Source organism: Amblyomma maculatum, chromosome 6 (assembly GCF_055883805.1).
Source record: "Amblyomma maculatum isolate TAMU_Amacu chromosome 6, ASM5588380v1, whole genome shotgun sequence".
NCBI lineage: Eukaryota > Metazoa > Arthropoda > Arachnida > Ixodida > Ixodidae > Amblyomma > Amblyomma maculatum.
The window spans coordinates 126,023,376-126,042,970 of record NC_139349.1 but is presented as its reverse complement, the minus strand read 5'-3'; positions in this window follow the sequence as shown (position 1 = coordinate 126,042,970).

Sequence of the window (19,595 nt, the reverse complement as noted above, 5' to 3'; positions counted from 1 at the left end):
TTGATGCTCCACAGAATAGGATACAACAAATGACTAATATCCAGACGCCAGTGACGATGACAATTTTCCAACCTCTATGCGGACTATCGACGCGCCTGGCACATAGAGGCAAATACCACTTAATGAACTCGTAGGCTCCGTTTAAAAAAATTACACGATGTAGTTGATGGCTCCACTCAGCGGCTTCTCATTAAATAAAAGCAGTTCTGCTTGTCCATATAAAAGTTCTGCGACAGTACCACACAAACAACATCCGCGCTCGCCCTTCACCCACGTCAAGGAGCCTCCCAGAACTTTGAAAAGCGGCTCTAGTTTGATCAGGGTTCCTGTGTGCCCAATGTGAAGGCGAACTTTCATAATGCGGCTTTGCTAAGTAAGGCTAGAAGCCATTCAGTGTTACACCTCCTAGCACTAACGAAGGAAAATTCCTTAGATGGTCTAGTGCAGGCCGCGTTCTTTCAGGCAGTGCAATGGTGTTGAAATTCTGACTAAAGAATAAAAGCGTTTACAAGAATAAAACTAAGCCGCGCTATGGTGTGGTATGGTAGGGCATGCAGAGGTATGGCATGGTTTGATATAATACGACATCACATGATATGTTATGGTATGACAAGGTGTTGTGTGGTATGGTAAGGTATGACATGATGTGTTATAGGACAGTAGGTATGGCATGTTGCGGTATGTTATGGTATGGTACAGGCAGTGATAAAAGAAGGTATGATACAGTATGATGCGGCGTAGTATGGTAGTGTATGGTACGATATGGTATGATATGGCGTGGTATAATGTGTTATGGGAGTGTATGGTATGGTATGCTTTGATATGGCATGGCAGTGCATAGTATAGTATGGTATGGTATGATCTAGTATGGTATGGTATAGTATGGTATGGTATCGTATGGTATGGTATGGTATTGTATGATATGGTATGGTGTGGCATGGTATGCTACGATATTGTATCGTATGGAAGCCGCGATGCACTTCTAAAGCTCAGTATTTTCGATGACAGAGGCCGTAACGAAAGGATCTTGATTTTTTAAAATTTAGGGATGGACGTCAGGATAGAACTTAAATTCTGAAGTAGTAAAATAGAAATTTCGAGCGCACGCGTGCGCGCGCGCATGTGTGTGTGCGTGTGTGTGTGTGTGTGTGTGCGTGTGTGTGTGTGTGTGTGTGCGTGTGTGTGTGTGTGCGTTCGTGCGTGCGTGTGTGTGTGTGTGTGTGTGTGTGTGTGTGTGTGTGTGTGTGTGTGTGTGTGTGTGTGTGTGTGTGTGTGTGTGTGTGTGTGTGTGTGTGTGTGTGTGTGTGTGTGTGTGTGTGTGTGTGTGTGTGTGTGTGTGTGTGTGTGTGTGTGTGTGTGTGTGTGTGTGTGTGTGTGTGTGTGTGTGTGTGTGTGTGTGTGTGTGTGTGTGTGTGTGTGTGTGTGTGTGTGTGTGTGTGTGTGTGTGTGTGTGTGTGTGTGTGTGTGTGTGTGTGTGTGTGTGCGAGCGCGCGCGCGTGTGTGTGTGCGTGTGGTATCTGACTAATCCGCGCGAAGCGCATTCTTTCTGGCGAAGGACGAAACAAAGAAGCACAGAAAGGTTAAGGAAAAAATTAACTTACAACTTTCCCACGCTAAAGCTGAAATCGTCAGTGTCATACCTGAGCTATCACACACAAAGCAACAAACCAAATCCATATTAGACCCTTCCCCCCTACCCCCCCCCCCGCCCCACAATCATGTGCACCGCTGGCAAGCAAGCTTAGCTCAGAACGTGTTTGGAGTTTCCAGATCTGTGTCATGATATATCATAAGAGCTGGCTGCTAATGTTTCCAGTCGTCACAACGCCGTCGTCAGCTGAGGATCCGAATACATGCTGAGTGTTTGGGTAATTTTAATATGCATGGTAATGCATTAATTTCTAATTGAAATTTCAGTAAAAAACGTGTAGAGTGCGTACTCTAGATTAAAAATACTTTTTGCAATCGAACTCTAATTTCATTAAATAAGTATACTAAGCAGCTGACTTATTCCAATGTTGTTGAATATTCCGGGTGGTTGCCTCCGCGGTCTTCACGGCACGACATTTGGGCCATCCCACTCACAACAGGGGATGGACGTACACAGACTGGAATCACCCATTCTTCACCGCGAGGTACGGCTGTGTGCGCGTGTGTTGTGTGGAGTGTGTCGGTGGGTGGCGCGAGAGAGGGTCGCTCGTGCGCGTGCTCCCTTCAAGTGTAAGAGATACTCAGCGTTTACGGAACAGTGCGGTGCATAGTTCATAGAGACGCTCTCCGAACAGTGTCCATAGTGAGTGCAGTTTGGAGAATTAAAATTCATGTTGTTGTTGTTTCAAAAGTTCTCCTTAACGTCATATATTTTTGGTGCCGAAACCCGGGATATTCGCGAAAAACAACGGCAACTTGAAACCAGCGTTCCAACTGCAACGGACGACAGCGAAGGAGCGTCTCCAAACAAAGAGAGAAGTTACGCGCGCCGAACTGAAGCGACTCAACGAGGAGCTTGAGCGACTAACGACGGCGGATGACTTCGGCCCCCAGCAACGAGACTTCCTCGCGGAAATATCAGATGAGTTGGAAATTGTTTCGAGAGATTTGAAACAGTTAGATGCCCTGATTGAGCCGCATGTGCGTGACGAAGGCCTCGCGGAAGAATATAAAGGCGTTCGTCAGTGCCAAGCTCTGATGACACGAATGCGGACAAAGCTTCGGCGTTGCAGTGAAACGAATTCTAACGGTGCAACAAGCACATTGAATGCAGAAGAAACCGCGTCCAGATTACCTGCTGCCCGTTCGGGACAACTGTGGTTGCCTAGGCTGGAGCTTCAGAAATTCAGCGGCAACAAGCTCGACTGGCAACCGTTCTGGCAACAGTTCCGGCAAGCAATCCACGAGAATAACGGCTTGACCAGCATAGAAAAGTTCTTGTACCTGCGGACAGCGTTGACAGGAAAGGCGGCGGCCGCTTTGACCGGCGTCCAAGCGACGGAGAAGAATTACGACTACGCTGTAAAGACACTCCAAGAGCGTTTCGGGCGTCAGGACGTGCTCGTGCAAGAACACCTTACGCAGCTGTTAAACCTTCCCCAGGTTAGAGCTCTCAGTGACGTGAACGCGCTGCGACGCCTCCACGATCATGTTCAGTGAAACATCGCAGGACTTGAAGCTTTAGGTGTCAAATCGGACAGCTATGGTGCGATGCTGTGCGCGGCTTTGTTTCGGGTATTGCCGGCCGAATGGGCTGTTGAGTACCATAAATCCCACAGTGCAGACAAAGACGTGCTCGACAGCTCGAGTCTCCAAGCCATTCTGCAATCAGTTCGTCTGGAAGTGTAGAGCAGGGAAAAGGTACACGGAGGAATCACGAACGCTCCTCAGCAAACGCGATCTGACCGCGCCAGTGAACGGCGTCCCAACAGCGTCTACGGCAAGGGCTCAGCGGCCAGCCTCCAGGTGGGTGCCAAATTGAGCAAGGAAAGATGCCCTTTCTGCGCTTCAGAGAAGCACGAGGTGGCAGATTGCAATGCTCCGATATCAATTGATGAGAAGAAAAGAAAACTGCGAAAGGAAGGGAGGTGTTACCGATGCGCGAAGAAGGGGCACATGACGAAAGGATGTAAGAATTGGACACAACGTTGCGCGAAGTGTGGCCGACGACACATCACCTCGATTTATGATCCACTGGAACCGAACGCCGAGGGCGAGACCGCTACTGGGTTGTACTCAACAGCGTCTCTTAGCAACAGCAATAAAAATGCCGTACTGCTGCAGACGGCGCAGGTGTGGGTCGACGGACCGAAAAGAAAACGCCTCGCTCGCTGCCTGTTTGGCGGAGGCAGTCAACGATCGTTTATAACAGAGAAGCTCTTGCGAATACTGAATCTTGAGGTGATCGGTGAAGAGGAAGTTACCATTTATCCTTCCGGCGGCTCGACCAACGTTATAAAGAAAAAACGACGCCGAGTGAAGCTCCGGCTACGAAGCCAGTACGACCACAAGGAGCACAGCGTCGAAGCCCTCGAAATTGAAGAAATCTGCTCCGACCAACTGCTGCTTCCAGAAACCGCTGTTGAGATGAGTCAGGTGGCTCATTTGAAATTATCGGATGTCACCATCTCACCAACTCGCCTCTTCACACAAGGCTTCAAGTTCTGATAGGCTCTGATTATTATTGGACTTTTGTGCACGCAAAAGTAAGGAAAGTGCAAGGGGACTTGGTTGCGCTCAAGACTGACTTCGGCTGCACTCTGCAAGGCCCGATATCACTGTCTGCTTCAGGTGTGTCGTGTTCCACCGTTGCCGTTCTGCACACCAGCGTCTGTGACAAGAACGCCAACCTTTCAGACGAACTTTGAGCGTTCTGGGAGCTGGAGAGCCTCGGTATCTCCTCAAGCTGCTGCCTACTTGGAAGCGAGGAGCAGCAGGTGAGAGAAGACTTCGCTCGTTCTCTGACTTTGACCGATGGGCGATACGGGGCAAGCCTCCCGCGGAAGTCACTTGACCAAGGGCTAGTCAGCACCGAAGTTGTAGCAAGAGAACGCCTGGCCTGGTTGATGCGGCGTCTGAGACCCAACAAGAGCCGGCTAATGGTCCATGATGCAGCCATCCGTAACTACCTAGATAAAGGCTTTGCTGAAATGGTTCCAGCCGACGAAATCGACCGCACCTCGTCTCGAGTGTATTATATGCCTCGTCGTGCTGTCTTCCGTTCAGAGAGCTCTACCACCAAAGCTCGCATAGTGTTCGATGCATCTTCGAAAGCACAAGGCTACTTGTCACTTAACGATGCCTTCAGTAACGGCCCGAACCTAAACCCCGACCTGCTGCGGCTCATTCTAAATTTTCGATGCCACAAAATTGCATTGACCGCCGACATCGAGAGGGCCTTCCTTCAGATTGGCGTCAAAGGTGAGGACCTCGACGCACTGCGATTCCTCTGGTATTCATCTGCGTCATGTGAGGGCTCATCGGAGGGTGATATAGAGGTCTGGCGCATGACAAGAGTGCCTTTTGACGCCACAAGTGGTCCCTTTATGTTGGCTGCCACCATACGACATCATCTGGCTAATGTCTCTGAGGACCTCTCTCACTCCGCACAAATCTTAGGCAGCTGCATGTATGTCGACGATTTGATAACCGGAGTCAGCAGCGCGGAAGAGGCGACGAAATGTTACTAGGAGGCAAAGCAAATAATGAGCCCAGCAAGAAAGAAACTGCGAAAGTAGAGTTCCAACAACGAATTCCTACAACAACGGTTCGATGCTGATTGCGTTGGAAACACTTGCGGTGACACTGCGACAATGACTTCAGCCATGACAAGAATATTGGGGCTCGAATGGGACAGCGAAAACAACGAGCTGGAGTATTCCCTGAAAACGGCGCTAGAGCTTCTTACTGTCAACAGGAACACTAAACGCTTCGTGATCCAGGCCACAGCGAGAATCTTCGATCCCCTCGGTCTGCTGAGCCCAGTAACAATCACAGCCCAAGCACCTCTTCCGGTGATAGGAATTAGGCGCTTCAGCAATCTGAATCGCCTACAGCGAGTCACAGCTTGGATGCGACGCTTTGTTCGCAACTGTGATCGGAAAAAAAGATCGACTTGATGGCCTGCTCTGCGCATTCGAAATACAACAGGCGCAGAAATGGTCGCATCACGGAGAAGTTTCCTGGGCGAGATGGAAGAACGCGTTCCTGCATGATCCGTTTACCAGGTGGTGCTTTTGTAGCCGTTGGAAATCAGAAATTAATGAGCTAGCGTTTATTCGGCGGGGAGGATGTTGAATATTCCGGGTGGTTGCCTCCGCGGTCTTCACGGCACGACATTTGGGCCATCCCACTCACAACAGGGGATGGACGTACACAGACTGGAATCACCCATTCTTCACCGCGAGGTACGGCTGTGTGCGCGTGTGTTGTGTGGATTGTGTCGGTGGGTGGCGCGAGAGAGGGTCGCTCGTGCGCGTGCTCCCTTCAAGTGTAAGAGATACTCAGCGTTTACGGAACAGTGCGGTGCATAGTTCATGGAGACGCTCTCCGAACAGTGTCCATAGTGAGTGCAGTTTGGAGAATTAAAATTCATGTTGTTGTTGTTTCAAAAGTTCTCCTCAACGTCATAAATGTAAATGTTACTAATAGATATTGACTTTTCGTTAGCGCTAAGTAAGGAACATTGTAAGAACGTCAATATATCGGCAGATAACACAGGTACCATCGGCAGTATATAATATCGTATTCTATGACACCTGTATGTGTTAAAAAATAGAAGACCTGCTTTCTGGCGAAAACTACGGATAAAAAGAAGGTTTGATCGGTAAAATAAAGACGACCTATTTTTTTCTGTTCCTTTTCTTGTCGGATTCCTCCTTTCGTCACCTACAATATAACTCTTCCAAAATCTGCATTAGTATACGTGCCTTGTTTAACTATCGATTACAAAATAAAATCTCTCCAACCATTTTTCTTGTCCTGTGCACAATATTTATTCGTTATTAATGCCCGTTTGAAACCGGTGACCTTGTAGCGAACAAGTAAGGCCTTTAAAATACGGCGCTATTGTTTCGCTAACATCTAGCAGTCTCACGGGGCCCACAACGAAAATGGCACTTCAGCCATTCCGAAGTGTTAGAGATCCTTTTCACCGGAACGACTACACTGCTGTCATCGAAAACAAAACGCAACAGCACCCCTTTCAGGGCCACGCATCGCTGTCGAGGCAGCAGCATTAGTGCCGGGCACCAGATCCAAATAAAAGATCGCCGCTACGACTACTTAGAGAAGGGCGGAAGGCGACGACGACGCACAATTCCGTTGAAAGCTAAGATGAGGGGCAGGCCGTAGAGAGAGAGGGGCTTTCTCGCTTCCTCTCCTTCGCACTTACTCTGGCTCGGTTATTTTCTTTATTTCGACCTCAGTGCTGACGAGTATGAAAGGAGCCATTTACATCTGACTGACCTCAAAACGTCGCCACCATCTGACACTGGCTGCTTTGTGGGTCGGAAAGAGATGTGTTCGCGGTCGTTTCTGCGCTGACGTCGGCAGTGGCAGTAAACGTTATTAAAGGAACGGGTGTGACCTGCCCTCGTAAAACCATGCGTCCCTCAAGACGCCTTTGCTTCGCTGAGCGGTGCTCCTTCCCATTGCAGGTTAGAGGCAGTGGACACGGCAGAGAACGCCGTTATTTCCGCGTTATGTCTTTCTCTACATGTACCGTGTTATTGCTTTGAATCTGCACTGATCGCCGATGGTCATCGCGCCACGAATATGGCGCACTCATTGCCTCCTCACGACAAAACACGGATCGAAGGTATTTTTTCAGGGCTTGGCTGATTCTTTAACTCCAAATCCTAGTTGACTTCCTACGTTACGTCAGTTTACGTTCTCAAAAGAAGTAGCAGTGGCACATTCTGATACAAAGAAACTCATTTCCATATTCCCCAGTTTCCCTTTATTTCGCACATGAAATCTGATACATTCACTTAGCTCCAGTGCCTAACTTTAAAAGGAGGTCGGGCTTTAGGCGTTACTATTGCATCTTGCATAATTCAGGAGAAATGAGAGGGTGTGTTGTGCGGGTTTGTAAGGTGCTTCGCCATGATACCAGACATTGCTGCAATGTGGTTGCCATATGTTGTACAATCGGCATGTCATTGGATGATTCCTTAAAATCGAGGCGACTTCACTCTTTCTTCTGAATGGCTTCAACAAAATGTCGAGTTGTCAGCATTTTTCCATGTAATTTAAAAAACATAGTAAGGATAAGTGCAAAAAGGAAACCGCTCGACGGATGTGTTCCAAACGATGCGACTGTTTTTATACGCCCAAATCGCTGAACATAGCGTCGACAATCGACCTGCTAATAATTATAATCGTTTTCCATCGCAAGAATTGTCCATCATTGTTTGATTATGTATACAGAGGCAAAGTGAACTATTTCAGGTATTTTTATTGCCGATAAATAAATAAATTACATTTACCAGACATTTCTGAGGAGCAACTTGTAAAAGAAATATTAAAATTCCTCTCAGAACGACTTCAGAAACTGAAACATAAGTAGAGAGACAACAGCGACTGACAAAGAGGAAAGCATAGGGGTGGAAATTTTTTATGTAAGCCTTCAACAATGTGAGTTGATAAAGTGATCGTGGAGTTATGTGGTTAGACATCAGAAGTAAACCTACAGAGAATATATTCAGATGTAACAGGATGACGCTTTAACGCAGCTGTGTGGATGGGCTTGCGTGGCCTATAAGTATATATTGCCAGTCGAGATCGGCACAGAATGCCACTGGAAGGTTGATCTTTGTTCCGCATCGTATGGACAACCGGAGTTTGCAGCTCCTTACAGCACTTTGATTTCATGTGTTCTCGTTAAGTCGCTTAAGCCATCGAACATTGTGTTACGTCATGTACAGTCGTGAGCAAAAGTGGTATACAACACTTAGCCGATGGCGAAGCTAAGGAACACGACGTTGCAACGCCATCTATCAATAGCTACCTGGGATCAAGATAATCAGGGCGATGCCTCATTTTATCAGCATGCATATGTCTTTGTCGCTGTCCCTGTGGCTATCGCCAAATGGCGTTTAGATACCGTTTTGCTAAACTGTACCACGGGCTAGCTTTCGTACACCACTTTTGCTCACGACTGTACGTCAGTCTGCAGCTACCACCTGTCAGGGCCATGGCCACCCTTTTTCCCTGACAACTATGACCTCGGATTGTGGGTGTAATCGAAACTACCGACATCGCTAAAACACACGCTCACATGCTACCTGCGCAATATGTACACACTACCTGAAAGGTTCGCGTCCTCCATTGAATCGACAAACCTACGGTGACGGCTGTTTGATTTTCTTCTTCCTTGCGCAACGTAGCCTGTTGTTGAGAGCGTTCACCAGCACCTTTTTGAGCCGAGTTACTGTTTGAGCTACTATAATAACAGCTTCATTGCCACTGCAATTATAAATGTAATTTAAGTTATAACGGACAGATAGCCATTAATCTGGCAGGTTTTTGTGCTGAAGCTGAAAAGAGAGCCTCGACTTCAAACATGTTTAAGAAAGCCCTTAACAGTTGGCTTCGTTTGGGTTATATGGTCATCGCTGGATTAAGGTGGGGACTACGCAGTCTGCAGCCCAGAGCCTCGTTTCTGAGAGTATGACCAGAGGATCGATTTATTCTAACCGGCTCCCCAAATGAGTCCATAAATAAGGGAACTCCGAGCAAGAGCTAGAAAAAAAAACCAGGAGTAGACGGGGTCTTCGCTTGATTGTTTAGTTCTTGAGAGACTTTGTCGAGCTGCAAAAACAGGAATTCCCCACTACTCTGGAAGATCTCTTTCTTGTGAGGTAATGTGGACTTGCTTGGACTTGCAGAAGTGTTGTTACCGGTCTCGTATCGATCCCTCCGTCCTTTAGTGGTGGTGGACAACATCGGAAAAATGTAGCTGTTACAATAGATGAGATTAGGTGGGAAATATTTTTCTACCGCCGCCATCACTATGCCTTACATATATCAAATAATTCATCACTCTTTGCTCCAACTTTAGGAGAGACAAATAGGCCGCACCAAAATGAGCCCACGACTAGTCAGCGCTGTGTCTGTGTCTTACCATGTCCTTGTCTTATGCACTGCATCTATATTAACTAAAATGCCCAACCTTTTGCCTGTTTGCATGAATTTCTAGTGCAATGAGCCCATCTTCGTGTTTCAATCAGGTCTTTCGCCTTAGTTCTTATCTTCGCGGGAACCGTTTGCCACTCTCGCAAGCTTTCTCTCTCCCTGAAAGCGAAAGTTTTACCTTTATAGATCATGGCGCTGTTCGGAGGCCAATGGTTGTTGAGAAAGCACACGATAAGAGTATGCAAGATCCTGCGCAAGGAAAGCTCGCCTGTAAAAAGATTGCCTCTTCCTGAGATCACACAAAGGCGCATTTCAACGAACGCCACAAATGAAACGTGTCTGTGGGCTAACACCGCTGACACGACTGCGAAATTCCTGTGGCAGTGCACACTGCTACAGGTCAGAGCCAACACCACGAAGAAGTACCCTGAAAGACTCGACGCGGTAGGTGCTGTGTCTTGCCTCCTCTTGTCCTCGTCTAATACATTGAACCAATATTACTGCGTTAATTGCTATCTCCTCGTCTCAGCATTAATGGCTGCGCTTGTGTTCGGTGTGCTGCAAAACTAATGTATCCCTCTCACAGTAATCACAATGATCACGCCTTGATTATTTTTAGTTTCGTGTGGTTAAAACAAAACGGAGTGTATCGCAATAGTATGGAAGCGAGGTGGGACCACCAAGGGAAGGGGAGATTACATGAGCATTAGCCCATGGATACTATTTTTCTTAATCCTGCCCTGTATGCGCTTTAACGTCCCAAAGTGAATCAGGCCATGAGAGACGCAGTAGTGGAGGGCTTCGGAAATTTCGGCCAGTTTGAGTTCTGTAACGCCCACTGACATCGCGGACCACATTGGCGTCTTGGTTTTCGCTTCCATCAAAACGTGGTCGACGCTGCCGGGATTCGATTTCACATCATTCGGCACAGCATTCGAGCGCCCTAAGGAGTGTACCAGCGCGGTGAGGCCTATAACTATTTCCAAGCGAACCCAATTCAATTTAATTTAGCTTCAACCATAATTGATATGCATCTATGCATCGCGGATGTCTCGATGTCCAGCAGTGAAGCTCAGAAAATAGCCAACAATGAATTTAGCGGCCCTACGATGCAAATTTCTCGCCAGTAACAACAGACGCAGAATAAAACAGGGAGAATTTTTACGAGTCAACGACTCACAAAAAAAAATAAAAGAAAAGAAATCAATTTTCACATGCCAGCCATGGTTCGTTTAGCGTATTTGGAGAGGGAAAAAGCAAATGCTTAACGGCTGCTGGAACTGTTTCACGAAGCATTGTGTGATGGCTACATTGCCTGTGCCAGAACTTGGGATAGGGGTTGCGTGGGGCTCAGCGAACCACAGACCTCTCCACAATTTTGCCTGTTCGTGTCGCCTTTTGTCCGAAAACCGGATACGAAAAGGGTCGCTGAACGACACGCTATGCAGCTACACGTGCACTGATGCGAGGATGGCGAGGGTTTCGGGGAACGGGAAGAAAGGACCCGAGGTGACAAGGAAAGCAACAGAAGGACCGTGGGCCAGAGAGGAACGAGAGACGCTCTAAGCTGGTCAACCCAGCTTCGTCTCCCGAGGGACGACTGCCTGAAGATACGAAGACGGCTCGCTAGTCCTGGCGGCGCGTCTATTGAGCTCGCCGTGTACACTGTCACCATCAGCGCTGCCTGCAGATATGGCCATCATCTCCCACCTCAAGCACCGGATCATCGCTGTGGCGTCCAGACGCAGCCTCAAGACCATCGGGTTAGCGGGGGCATCCAGCTCTGATTAAATCTGTTACTGACCCTATTTCGTGTATGACTCCTGCTCTGCACCTCCAAAAGAGCCCTATAACGGGTGCATCACAATTGAACACCGGAGGCCAGCTAGAAATGGTTTCTTGAGGTTTCTTCCCTTTCTATTCAAGCAACCTCTAAGGGGATCCGAAGCTCTGCGCAATGGCACCCGATTTAATATGTTTCTGAGAACTCGTTCGCCACGAGCTTTCTAGACAGCCTCAAAACTAGTTGCGATCGATGTATGAGTAACATTAGCGAAGCACGACCTCCGGTACCCAATGCTTCTTGCAACCGTTCCTCAAGCCATTAGGCAGTTCCTCTTTCCCTCTCTGAACACGCCGAAGTCGAATTCGCGCAGCGGCCAAATTCTAGGCATGTAATGTACAGGAAATACCCCCCCCCCCCCCCCCAAGAATGGAGCACATATTGATTAACGAACCGCACGCCTGGTGGAATGCATCGTAGTGGCATTTACAAACGCAATTCATTCTGCTTGTTCATTAGGCCAGAAACAATTTTCATCAGACTCCTTTCGTACCGCTAAATTCTGCTGCCGAGGTCTGCGGTAGAGAGGATGCTACGACAAATCGCACTTTGGACGTAGTGTGGACGTAGTCTGGACGGCGTTTGGCGAATCTAAAAACGAGGCGACTCATCGGCAAATTAGCGAGATGGAGTGCCAGGGAACGAACTCAACAGCTTTGCGGACAAATGCAGGTGAGTGGCGCACTACGTTGAGAGGCCACCGCGGCGCAAACGTCAGCTGGAGCATGGAGGATGTTGCAGAAACGTTTGCGCCACTACGCCCACTCAAAGTCGGCCATTCTTCACCGTAGGGTCAACTGCTTGAGACATAGTTTGTAATGTGGGAGTATAGGGGCGAAAGGGGAATAGTAGGAAGGAAGTTCACTTCCTATCGAGAACGCCAGAGGAGCAGAGGTGCGTGTAGGGTCCGCGCCGCGCTTCGCTTTTTGTTAGGCCCTACGAAAGTTGGCTTGACAAATGGGTCTAGCGTCCGGGAGTAAAGTACATCGAGAATCGATGCCAGCGAAGGGCGCGTGCATCACGCCCATTTTCACGCGTCCAAACATGCGCTCGGGAGGACCGATGGGTCTGCCGATGTCTCCCGCCTTCCAATGCTGCCTTTTTTGGTGAACACTGCTTCCTCTTTCGCAGCTCCCCCTTTCACTAGTTTGTGTCCTTCCCACCTCCACCGCCAACTTCTTTTTTTTATTTATTCCTCGTTCCATTTCGCCTAACGCTAATCGCTTTGTTGCTATTTCCCCCAATGAAGTGTGAGCCAACTCACCATTTAGGCAGGAAGCGGAAACCTTCCGCAAAGGCCACCACGCTTTAGCAGGATTGAACGTCTGTAGAGCGGTGCTCTAATTACATCGAAGAGGCATCGCTGACGCACCTTTCGCTATTCTAAGAGTCACATAGAATTAGTACCACTAAGATACAGCGAAAGCGACGGCGGCACTCCTATGTAAACCCTCTCCACTCGTTTGCTAGTCGTGTTCGCAGCCATGGTGGTACTTCTCGCATTCTAAAACTGCGTAAAGCCAGCGCCCTCTAGTTCTAAAGACAGCAGATAAAACGATACGAAACTATCGCAAGTACGCTTTTATCACCCTTTACATCACCTAAATATTACAACTGTAAGAAAATAAAATGCAAAAACATTTTTTATGAACTTTAACACTTTACACATCTATTCTTCAGAGTTTATTGCGCTATTAAAGCAAACATAATTAACAGGAGTACCATCATGGCTCTATATAAGTGTAGCACAACCTCTTCGCAGCTCTTACCCTCCTAAAGAGACAGTGATAGTAACATCCGAGCCGGCTTTTCACAATAAACTTTTTCTTGTTTTTCTATGCCTCCCCCCCGCCCCCCCTTAGGTCTGCATACAGCAGAAGCGAGAGTACGACCTGCTCATTAGGGCGCTAGACAGAGATAACAATGTGAACTGTGCTATGTGGTTGTACTGCGGTTCGCTTTTCTTTCTGAGAGATTCGAAAGGGGAAGAAAGATATAAATATTAGGACTAAATGGCACACGATAGAAAGCTTACAAGTCAAGGCAAATATGGAAGATCACGTGTTTGATTTCGGAAGACACCACCACAACGCAAATTAGTGAAAGAAACAATTCAATACCGACGCGTCACCTCTAAATGCGCCGAAACCAATTAAAAGGACACTTGGGTATGACGTAATAGCGCTTCACACACTGATGTTTCTCATTTTTATTTTTCTTCGTTTTATGTTCTCCTTTATTTTTCCATGCACCCTTACTTAGGATCAACACTGCCGTTTCATTCTGAGACGTTTCACGCCTTTAGAAACATTTTTTATTATTGTAAATTATTTCAAATGTGATGAACTACAAACGTAATGTTTTATAATTAGCCTCATCCAGCAATTTCTTTTGATTCTGAGCATTCTAACAGCGTGTAAAACGTTCCTCCTATTTTCAATACTTTAACTGTTTAGAATAGTTAGCTGATCAAGCAAACACACAAATTTTATACTTTAATGTCGCCAAGTGTTGGTTTTTCATTCTTAAATTTTTCATTAGTTTTCAATGGTTTCTATGAATATATTGATAATTTCTCCTACTGTTCTTATTAGCATCATCAAGCACTGGTTCTTCATTTTGTGAGTTCTTCTTCATTTCTCTATTTTTATCAATGCTGTCCAGTTATTTAAATGAATTCATTAATTACACGCTCAAAATATTAATAATTATTATCATCAAGCATTGACTCTTTAATTAGCAGCCTGCGCACCTTCGGACCCCCTTTTTTCTAGTGTTTATTTTCCCAATTTTATATTAGTTATTTCTTTATTTCATCAAATAATTACAATGATTTCATTAAACTGTCACCAAAATCACACACCAACCATTACCAATCCAAACGACCATGATGTATTGTTTTAGGAAGCCTTCCCCCCCCCCCCTCATAATTTCCGACACGCGGTGCCGACTACTACTACTATTACTAATACGATAACAGCATTTAGACAGAACCCGCTGTATAAGCAATCGCTTAAAAGGACCCAGTACACATCTCTCGTAGCAATAATTTTGAGATATAAACTTTCTTCGGACACTGTGCGATGAGTTTCTTTTTTGTTATTAGTTGCTTACGAATATGGCCTGATGCGCGTTAAGAACATATTCTTTCCTTTTTAATTCGAAAACATTTCTTGGCTTATGGGGGCATAGAGAGAAGGTGTTACCGTGAAATGTGCACAAGGATAAGAAAGACTGTACCTAATGGTAACGACGAAATTACCAGGGAATACGACTGCTAAAACAAATCAAACTAACTTTTTGTACACATATTTATTGGTCGCAAAAGCCATGATAAAAACAATGAAATAAAAGAGCTAAGACTGATAACAGACCTCAACGAAACATTAGGTCAGCATTAACAGTAAGCATACTATTGCGCCTTTCTAGAATATTTGCTTCTTTTCGGAACTAGAGAAGGAGGCTTCTTTGCATCGGGGCCAAACCGGCTATTAGAGACACAAATCTCGATGTACTTTTGGTGTAGCTTATTAGAGTATTTGAATAATGCTCCGAACTTGACCACGACAGATTGAACATCAGACCTGCAAGGTGACGAAATGGCATGGTCAACGCTAACATGAATCAAATGCGCTAAGTCTTTCACATTAAATATATGGATCGCTTCAGATTCACTGATCTCACGTACCATTTTTCACAATTACTCCGCCGAGTCTGTGGCCACAGCTACAACATCCTTCCACGTCTTTTCTACAGTCAAGAAAACTTGCAGACCACCCTGGCAACTGTGTAGCTGTTTGAATCCTTAAATTGTGGACCTCAACCAAACCAACTTGCTTCGTTTTTGCATTTTAACGCGGTAGCGTTAAGGAGCTCGTGTCGCAGAAAAGCCGGTGTCGTCGGCGGTGTTGGCCGTGAGCGATCAATCCCGGCATGCACTACGTAAATAAAAAGCAACTTCCAAGACGGGCTGGGTGGGAATCGAACCAGGGTCTCCGGAGTGTGAGACGGAGACACTACCACTCAGCCACAAGTTTTTTTTTTTTCTTTATTGCCGACTTGGACATTCAAAACAAGACGATGAACAATAAAACGTGCCAGCACACTTTCGCATGACACGGCAGGTTAAAACTTTTTCAGTAACGCTCTGGTCCCTCCTCAATAATCGAAATAGTCTTTCGCCTTTTACCACTCAGCCACGAGTTCGATGCTTGAAAGCGGTACAAAAGCGCTTCTGGTGAATGCGGTGTTGCCTTAGAAACGTGCCGTAGAACGTTATACTGCGGTGTATATCGGTAATTATGAGCATGTTACTTACAGAAGTCGCAGTTACACGAGTAGCGAAGTACGTTTCCGCTACATTTCTTCTGCGCTTTGCGCACATGCAAAGCCATCTTGCGGCAAACACAGAAGAACCCCTCCTCGCAATGTGCGGGGCTGCCCCGACACGTGGCGCGCCACTCGCCCCTGACGTTTCGCCATGCACCCTCACGGGTTGTAGAATCAAGCGTCTTTCCTTTCTTTAGATCACTCAAGAGCATACCGAGCGAATGAGTGGGCGGTGCGAACGAGGTGCAATAACGCTATTGCGTTCCACTCTTGAAGGTGAAGCTTAAGCGTCCTCCAAATTTTATTACAGTAGCACAGGAGACTGGTAACGGTAGGCACTCTGGTGATGTGAAGGGATGCCCCAATGATAACCCTCACTTTAACGGCTTGCATATCATCGCAGATTTTTGCCATGTCCTTCTCAAAAGCTTCTTTCAGGTATTTAATCCGAAGTCGTTGCCCTGTCAGCACAGGTTTAGCGGCCTTTCAGCAGAGGTCCCCCAATCTCCCAGAGGTCCGTCCGCCTGGAGCATGGTGATTGCACTGTACGCCAGAGCCCGAAGGAAATCGTGAATCACTCCATTCGTTTCATTGTCTTTCGCACGTCGCCTAGAGCTAACATCGAACAGCGTCGGCTGAGACGTTCCTGCATTTTCAGCTTCCTGAACCACCATACTGAAATTCAAATGACGAGATGACGCTAGATGCTCGCGAATTCGGGCGTAGGGCGTCTTCCCTGGATGGGTGATCATCTCGGTTTTACAGTACTTGGGTACTAGCGCGCCTGCCTTCAGTCTTTAGCTGTAATCTCTAAAACCTCGTGTTAATTTCCCCAGGCATCTAATGTCTTTCCTTTTCTTCCCACCTCGAATGGTTGTAAGCAGTGCTGTGAATGTACAACGTGTAAATATCGCTCCTGTCTCTGCGTGAGCTGCTCGCCGCTTTGTTGGGTAATGCGGCATCAGATGGGAGCACGGGCCCGAAGTCAATTATTATTTGTCGGCCGCATAGGCCGCTTCTCACATGCGCGCCAACTGTGGGCACAGCAGTTCGGTAGGCACAGTTGTTCGAGAAATCGGGAAAAATCGAGTTTTACTCTATTAAGAACATGTTTGCGGTTCAAAGACCGGGTAAAAACGTTTTTACCCCGAAACGAATAATAGTACTTATAATACATACCCCAGCGGCCTTAGATTTAAAAGCTGTGAGAAAATATCGGACCTGCCTGCAGAGTCTATCCTCTAGCTGAACTGACACTGCAGGAAATTTGAAGAGTAGAGACTTAATCCTGACAAAATCAACTCCTGGACTCGGATTCTGCACATTTTGATTAGGAGCCCGTTATAAAATGTCTAAGCCCTGCTACAAATTTCTCTCGATTGACTAGGAGAGAACTTTTTAGACGGGCTAGATGGTTTTCAGCTTCAGACGACATCCTTAGCGCAAAAAAAACACACGCACACGAGAGAAAAGGCGGGACAAGGGACAAGCGCTACTACATCTGGTTTATTGCACTGAAAAGACCTGCAATATATAGGACAGACCACACATGCGTAGAACAACCAACACACCCCCCTTCACCGAAACCGCTCGGTGAAGGGGGGTGTGTTGGTTGTTCTACGCATGTGTGGTCTGTCCTATATATTGCAGGTCTTTTCAGTGCAATAAACCAGATGTAGTAGCGCTTGTCCCTTGTCCCGCCTTTTCTCTCGTGTGCGTGTGTTTTTTTTTTTGCGCTAAGGATGTCGTCTGAAGACTAGGAGAGAAGCCATCAGAATGGGGCCACGAATTTTACTTGGCAACTGTAAGCATTGATGAACCGTCTAGGTCAGCGAAATATTGCCAAAGACAGATGAGGAAAGACCTCAATCTCCGAGCCCCAAAGCGAGCCGTGGCACTTCCTGTCGAAGATGCTGCCAGTTGAGGCTGCTGCAGCGCAGAAGATTAGCTTGAAATGGAATCCTGATCCCAGCCTATGTGGGTCGCGAGATAAGGTTTCCCGAGAGGAGCTCGACATTTGGATCGAGGCTGAATCTTTGCTCCTTTAACGTTGACCTCTCGCCCACAACTGCGTTGTCTTTCCTACCACGGGTTCTAAATGAGTTTGGCAATGACGATGACATGCTCATGAATCTACGTAGCAGCAGCGCGGGTGCGCACAAATGCGTCCACTCCATTGCAGGGTTCGGGCATCGAATCCGAAATATAATGGCCGTGCTCATGAAATTTATGTTGCCAAACTTCTACTCTCTGGATACATCGTGATGCTCTGACAGAAAGTGTGCTGTGAAAAAGTAATCTTTTGTTACAAGCGAGGCTGCAGCTAGCATTATTGCACTTAATCAAATGTAAAGCAACCCATTTCTTTAGGTCACACATGGGGTGGAATTTCCGATTGCATGTATACCCTGTTTGTGGTTCCCGCTATATGCTAAGACAAATATTGTGTACACAACACTTCTAACATCAACTTGGCAGTAAAAATATTTTGCTGTCTTCGTGCTTATCAGTAGCTCAAAAGCTGATAACAGACCCGCAATTCATGTACTACCACGTGTTATTACCATTACTTAGCTTGCAGCTGACGAAGCGTGCGTTACTTCCTCTTTGCACACGAAACTTTTACATAACGTTGAGTGCATACATGGTTGAGTTAAGCATGGCGCCCGCTACTCATTACAAAAACGTTCAGAACGCCCAGAAGTGTGCAGCTACTGTGTGACCACTAAAGATTTCCTGCTTCCGTTTATAATACAGAGCCACCATTCCCTATGCATATTATCCCATCGAAATGTTACTAACGAACCCAGCCCTGTTAAAAGCAAACTCGCACGCCATCCGAAACTTTCAGTACATGATGGCCATTTGCTCAATGCAGCTTTTTGTGCACTACATTTCATTGTCGTTCCATTTTCTGATCTGCGTTATGAGAGAGAGAGCTAGCTTACTCAAAATAGCCAGCATTTTTAACAAATATTTTTCAGCCATAATGTTCGTACGTGAATTTCAAGCTTATTAGCTTTCCTGGTACGGTTTGCTGGTAACCGTCCATTGTCTGGTCACGCCATCTTGGCATTCTCAATGCAACCTAGACTGACACACCCGGACATCGCAAATCCTGATTGCTTCCTTCTGTAATGTCGGGACTAATTTTTACCATATAAATTCTTCATATGGTCCGCTATAGAAAATCCTTCCTACGGCCGGTTATATACACTTCTCTAAACTATTTAGAATGAAAAATCATTTCCTGTAATGAAGCAAACCGGCAAGTGGCACAGGAAGAAAGTTTTTTTCAGTGCAAACAAGACGTCTGCCACTGCCAAGGCGCCTGCCACTGTCTTTCGGAAAAGTTTATGTAAGTCAGACCGAAACGTGTCTAAATGAAAGGTTGCGAGAATACAATAGAAACCTAAAAAAAGGTAAGGGTAAATGTTTTGAACATCATGTAGAATGAAAGCCAGGACTGGGTACTCTAGACTTCATAAATTGTCAAGTCATTAACAGAAACAGTAAACAGCTAACAAGAGAACTAATGGAGGCAAGACAGATAAAAAGCCTAGAAAGCAAATGTGTGAGCCTTACTTCGGTAACATTATATAAAAAAAAGAATTGCTGTTTCTTGATAGCACCGACAAAAACAAGAATCTGTGGCACTAGTGATTGCAGTGTGATAGGATTGCGAGATGTCTTCTGTTATTGTATAAAAAGAAATATGTGCATGTAATAAAAATTCACTTGAAAGTTGGCGCATGTTTTGTCTTCATCGTGCCGTACATCTTTCCGACCCCTACAG